The sequence below is a fragment of the Trachypithecus francoisi genome, unplaced genomic scaffold, assembly GCF_009764315.1.
Source record: "Trachypithecus francoisi isolate TF-2019V2 unplaced genomic scaffold, Tfra_2.0 Lachesis_group3, whole genome shotgun sequence".
Classification (NCBI taxonomy): Eukaryota; Metazoa; Chordata; class Mammalia; order Primates; family Cercopithecidae; genus Trachypithecus; species Trachypithecus francoisi.
The window spans coordinates 142,451,590-142,457,589 of record NW_022681468.1 but is presented as its reverse complement, the minus strand read 5'-3'; positions in this window follow the sequence as shown (position 1 = coordinate 142,457,589).

Here is a 6,000-nt window from a genome sequence, read left to right as displayed (position 1 = left end):
CAAGGTCTGGCTCTGCTATATAACTGGGTTATCTTTATAATAAGCACATTTCCAGTTTCAGCTTTCTCATTTGCAAAAGGAGCACTCCTACCACATAGTGCTCTATAAGGACCAAAATTAAATAGTAAATTTCCATTTGTGCCACCAGATCTACTCTTAATCCTTTTTTCCCTACTCCCTAGAGGTTGACCATTAAGGGCTACATCAATGGGCCTCCTTGCCCTTTGTCTTCAAGTGAGGTTGAACGAATGAAGAGCACCTGCAGGGGATCAGAAAGAGGGAAGAGAATGGGTGGTGATATTTATTTCCCCATCCCCTTCCTACATGTCACCCCAGGATGAGAGAGTCCCTTGACTGAAGGACACAGCTGCTGCAAGTGGGTCCTCTGTACAGTCTTCATATCTCCAGGTTCTGCTGGAGCAATTACCTCCCTCATCTGGCTCCTTAGGACCTAGAGGTAGTAAAGGCCCCAGAGTAACTGGCCCTTATGGTCTCCCTGTACTCTACCCACACCTTAATAAACAGTCCCTTTATTAAAGCCTTCTTAAATTACCAAAGTCAAGTGCCATCTGTTCCCTGCCACAACTCTAAATGATAAAACTGCTTTTGAAATTTTAAGTTGCTGTCTAAATGCAAGGTATTTCTCATTTATCTCTGTGTAGCACTTTACACAAAGCAGATTTGCTGCTATTAATAACAAATGGTGAAATGAATATATGCAAGAATGAATGAGTGAAGGATCCTGCCCCCTTCCACTTTAGTTACAGTCTTATGCTGGGGATATATCCTTGTCACCTTGATTAGATTTTGTAATGCCCTGATTTGATTTGGGAGGTCCCCTTTTCCCTTGGAACTCACTGTCTCTTAGATGATCTGCAGAAATGTCAGCCCTTGTATATTTCTACTGGTTTAACTTGAAAGGGCCAACTTTCTTCCCAATTTCTAGAAATATCCTCCTTCTATAAGCTGCACATTTACTTGATATCAAAAATAGGTTACTTATTTGTTTATTCATATTTTTTCTTCTTCAGCATAAAAACTGGCCAAAAAAAGTCAAAAGCAAGTAAATTGATTGTTCGTTTACTACATGGGAACCAAGATCATATTTAAGGAGTCAGTAGTCCAGACTTGGGTAGTTTTCTCAAAGCACAATAAATAAACATCAGGCAAATAACTTCCTCTACTGCCCCTTTTACAAGCAAAAGCCTAGCCAATGACTGGGCAATTGGATAGCCTAACGAAAAGATCTAAACAAAATAAATCACAGAATCCAGTAGCTTGATATTTATGAGGAACTGAAATAGTGACTAGTAGATTAGCTTTTTATATTAAATTAATTTATTTCCATCAACTATAAATTATCCTTGTCTCCTGAATGTTCACCTATGTCAATGATATAGGAGACAAGTGTTTCTTCTTATTTTAATATGACAGTTACTGAGGTTGATGGCTTACAAATGAGAAACCGACCCCTGGAAATTGTCTTCAGAAAACAAATTTTTGAGTAAACATATTTAATCGTATGCCTTGGAACTGAGTAGGTATTATTCATTAGCAAATAATTGCATAACTGGAATTCTTAATTAAAATTTGTGACAAGAAATGAATCTGTTTATTTTATAATTATGACCCAGAAATTCAGAACATATTGTGCTAGTTTATGAACATAATTCCAAAGATTTTATTATAGCAAAAGAATTCATAAAGCCTTAAACAGAAACTCTTGGAGGAAAAATACACGCACACACACACACACACACACACAATGTGTGCAATGATATAGTGGCAATAAGATTTGAAAAGCCAGCCATCCAATACAACTGTAACCAAAATATTCAAATTTAATGGATGCGTGATATTGTTAAAAACCTCTAACCAGTCCTTCTAGACCTTTTCGGATTTTCCAGAAAAGCTCTCAGCCAAACAGGTTTTCATTTTAGCTGTACTGCAAGTGAAACACAAAGGCAGACGATGGCAAATTCTGCGAGGCTCCTGTTTTAAGCTTTCCTTAAAAATATAAATTTGAAGTGATCTTTTCACCATATATCACAATTCAAACTTCTAGAAGACAGCCACCAAGGAACATACACCCTAGCAATTGTCAAATGAATCAGATAATGTTTAAATCTAACTTGGTTGCCGGGGCCAACCTACTAAGAAAGTTTGTTGTAAAAATGTATAGGCCTGAATTATTTTTACTCGCTGGCTGGCGATTGATTAGGTTCGAAGGCCAGAAGGGTTTAGGAACCAGAACTTGGGCAGTACACTTTGTGGAAACAAACAAAAGTTAAACACACTAAGTTTCTCTTAAGCCTCCTTCTAGGACATAAATGAACCACCCCCCCCCCCCCCCCGCCCACCCCGTAACTGGGACTGGTGGAGGGAGCACTTCTTGCCACTTCACCACAGCTTAAGAGGGCATTTTGGACTTTAGACAACCCCAATTATTAAAGCTGAACTCTAACAGTGTTTGCTTTGGTTTTTATCCCAGAACATCAGCTTCTTCCTGTCCCCAAATCACACACCACCCTTTACTCCCTTGCATATTAGCAGTGTAATTTTAATAACTTCAATATATTAAATGTTAATAAAATGTCCATAATGGTAAACGTCCTATCTGAGAAGGCAAACAGGAAAGAAAAGATTGTTTTCATTTAGTGCCTTTTACTTGGAAAGATGGAAATTACCCAGAATTCTGTTCTCTTTTCCTTAACCAGTAGGTGGCACTAGTGGTTTCTGGCAATGAATCAGCTCTCTGTACCTGTAATGTAGGGGTTTTTGTGTGTAAAACATTCAATGATTAAGATTTTGGGGGAAGATGAGGAGGGTGTGAACATATGGCCCTAAACATTAATTGAAACATTTATAGCTTAACCAAAGAGGTTTATTTTAATATAAATTTGCATGGTGTGAAATAGGTCTTATTATTATTTACAGGTGATTAAGGACAGTTATATGAATAATAGAATGTATATAATATACAGAGGATTAAACTATGCTATGAATCCTATCGCGGATATCCTTACACTGGATTTTATGTGACAAACAAAAATTATTTAAAATTTTGACATTGAAGCACACATTTACTTGTAGTCTAGCTTGGAATATCTGTAGGTTTTTACATTTATTTCCTGTGTTATCCAATATATAGTTTTTAAAACTTGTGCTTATACCATTTTTCATAGACTGGTATACTAGAAAAAAAATAAGGATTGAGGGGCAAAGAAACCTGGATTAGAATCTAGGTTACCACCTACTAGGGCAGAAAACCCTAATAAGATAGTTATTTTAACAAAGCCTAGGTTTCTTTGTTCATAAAATGATGTCTGGATCAAAGAGCTGTGGTGAGAATTAATACTATTGTATCTAGCCAGGATCTGGGATGAAACAGGTCAGTTCCTTCTCCCTTTGTCGGTTTGAATTTTAAGGTTGGCAGAATCAAATATAATAATAATAATAATAATAGGTGGGGAGGTTTGTTTTTAAAAACCAAGTTTTAAGTATATAATTTTAAAAGTAAATACACTATTTTAATTCTCTACCACTTTTAATTAGTTTCATTATCTTTCTCCTTGGTTAAGACATTCTAATATTTAACAGGTATTATTCAGCTCCAATCCTTCAAGGTCAGACGCTTGGTTACTGTAAATTTGTAGAGAGAAGTCTATCAGGAATTTGGAGTCTCAGTTCCTTTTTGTTGGGATGTAAGCTGGCATTCCAGTATCCTAAGTATTCCTTTTCAAAGTACAGATAAGCACAATGAAGTGACTGACTGACTTGCCAGATTTTTGTATGACCCACCCTTCAAAAAGTTGGTTTTGCTTCTGTTTGTTCAAAAGATCTTTGATAAAATGATGATAGTCTTCATATCACTTGTCTGTTTGCAAAAGAGCTAGTGTTATTAAAGGCTGTTTGCTGTTCATCTTTCTTATGGAAATAACAATACTTTTTTAAAGCCTGATTCTTATTTGACTTGGGCACTCAGTGTCCTTCCACACAGTGACACCTACAGAGCCATTAGCAAAATTAGGTAAGTAACTGATTTATTAGTTCCATAAATGCACAGTGTATTCCCTTTACTCAGAGTGTAGAGCAAAAATTATTCATGCTGAGGTAGAATAATCAAAATGACTTTAAAAAGCACATTTTTATCATTCTAAACATAAGCATTGCTATGGTGGTATACTATCGTAGTACATAATAATAGAAATGAATTATGTCAGTAAAATCTTGAGGCTTAAGATTTACTGTGATAAATATTTTTCATTAAAGTGAAATATCTTGGCAGAGTCACTTTCATATGCAGACTATTGACACAAGGAGGCCAGCTGTGCCTATGCAGATGCCGAGATTTGGGTCTATATTATTAATGATTTATCATGTCATGGAGAGCTTAGATTAGTTTTGAAAGCAATCCCTTGCCACAAAAGCACTTTCTATAATGTGCAAACACAAGGAAAACTATATGTGCATTCCAAATTAAAGTAATCACAGAAGCTGCAACAAGCTTTGAAATTTCAATACCTCTTTTTATTTTGAAACATGAAATTCTACATCCTAAATTTTATTATTCATTAAAATTCATACAAAATGTTATTTCATATCAACTGGATAGTGAGTGGTGTATCAGAATTAATAGACATATACACATAGATAAGAAAATGAAGGAGATGAAATGCAACAAAAATTTATTGCAAACCTATTGTGTAGCACAGACTTTTGCCCTTAATCTCACATTTAATGTGAGGTTGGATTAAGTTTCAAATTCAATTCTGCAGGATTCCAAGATGCTGCTGCCTTCAGAGAATCTATAAAAGCATTGTTTAATATTTATTCAGTGCTTGCTTTGTTCCATGTCAGATGCTAAACACTTTACATGCATTGCCACATTCCGTTTTTATAAAATCCATTTGAATATTATTATCATCATCCCTGTTTTCCAGATGAGAAGACCGAAGCATGCGTGGCTAAAGAAATTATCCTAAGTCACAAGTCTAGTGAGAGGAGGAGCCCGGATTTCAATCCAGACTAATAATATTCCAAAGACTTCATTATCATCTATTGTTATTAACTATGACTTCACTATTAACTACTATTACAACTAAGTAAGGGGTAGAATTCAACTCCTACTTGCTTACTACCTCTGTGATATTAGGCAATTCGTTTAAACTCTCTAAGCTTCAGTTTTCTCATCTGTAAAACTGATAATGATAATAATAATAATAGTACTTACCTTGTGGCATTGTTGCAAGTTAATATTTGTAAAATGCTTAGAACAGAGTTTGGGTGCATATTAAGTACTGATGTTTTGTTTAATAACTAACAGTTAAGAAGTTGTACTTTCTGATGACTGATGAACTTTTATTAACAATTACACACAGATTTTCTGTAATTTTGAGATGACTGTTATGCTTCAAACTAGACTGTAAACAAAATGACTACTTTCCACTGATGGGAAATGTATGTAGATAATGTTTAAGCATAATCACTAACCATGTAAAGTGTTGAGCCCTTTACAATTTCTTCTGGTGAAAACGGTCAATTATCTCCATTCATCCATACCTTCCTTCTTTTACTCATTTAACAAACCTTCTCATGCCAGTACTTTGCTGAGTCCTGGGGACACAAGGTGAATAAACGGAGAAGCATCCAATCTAGAGCTGACGATATTCTCTGGTTTAGCACATAAGGGAGTGTGAGAAAGTCATAGGTTCCATTATTAGATCTGTTTAACAAGTATTTATTGGGCGTCCATTAAATGCCAGGCACTGTGGTAGGCACTGGGACTGTCTAGGTAAATAAAGATTTCTGTTGTTAAGGAGCGCCGAGTGGGGAAGACATGCTAAATCGATAATTCCCCTTCAATTTACTTAATTACATAAGTGAACTGGTTAGGGGAACATGGAGGAGAAGCACTTATGCCCATTGCAGGGGCTAGTGGGATGAGGCAAGTTTTGACATTTAAACAAATTGTTCGCTAGAAGTCAAGAAAAGCAGAAA